The following is a 540-nucleotide window of genomic DNA, read 5'->3' as shown; positions in this document are numbered from 1 at the left end:
ACTAGGCTAACAAAGAATAAGTCCTGGGGTCGATTTGCTCGACTAAAGGCGGTGCTCCAACATGGCCGCAGTCAAATGACTGAAACAAGTTAAAGAGTTAAAGAGTATATGTTAAAGTATGCATATATATGTGAGTTTTTACGGTTTTTATATTTTTATATTTGGATGTTTTAAATTAACCTTGTGAACTTTATAAAATCTCTGAAGAGACCTAGAGAATCATCCATGTACTTCTATTTCATCTATTAATTACTTCAGCCTACTGGAGTTATATAGATAGAATGAGGCATGTCACCACTAGACTGAAACAGCTGTAAGTCATTATCCTATTTTCTGTCACTAGATGTCCTTTTTTAATTACTGATATGACATAATATGTCGCATGTGTTTGTATATTGTTATTATTGCCTTTTTAGTAAACAAATAAACAGGTAAATTGACACAATACAATGTCTGCAAGTTGATGAATACCATGTTCCCCTTCATTTTCTTATTGATATATATTTATATATATATATATATATATATATATATATATAT

The sequence above is a fragment of the Octopus bimaculoides genome, chromosome 2, assembly GCF_001194135.2.
Source record: "Octopus bimaculoides isolate UCB-OBI-ISO-001 chromosome 2, ASM119413v2, whole genome shotgun sequence".
Classification (NCBI taxonomy): Eukaryota; Metazoa; Mollusca; class Cephalopoda; order Octopoda; family Octopodidae; genus Octopus; species Octopus bimaculoides.
The sequence above is the reverse complement of the archived record's forward strand: the minus strand, read 5'-3'. Positions refer to the sequence as shown.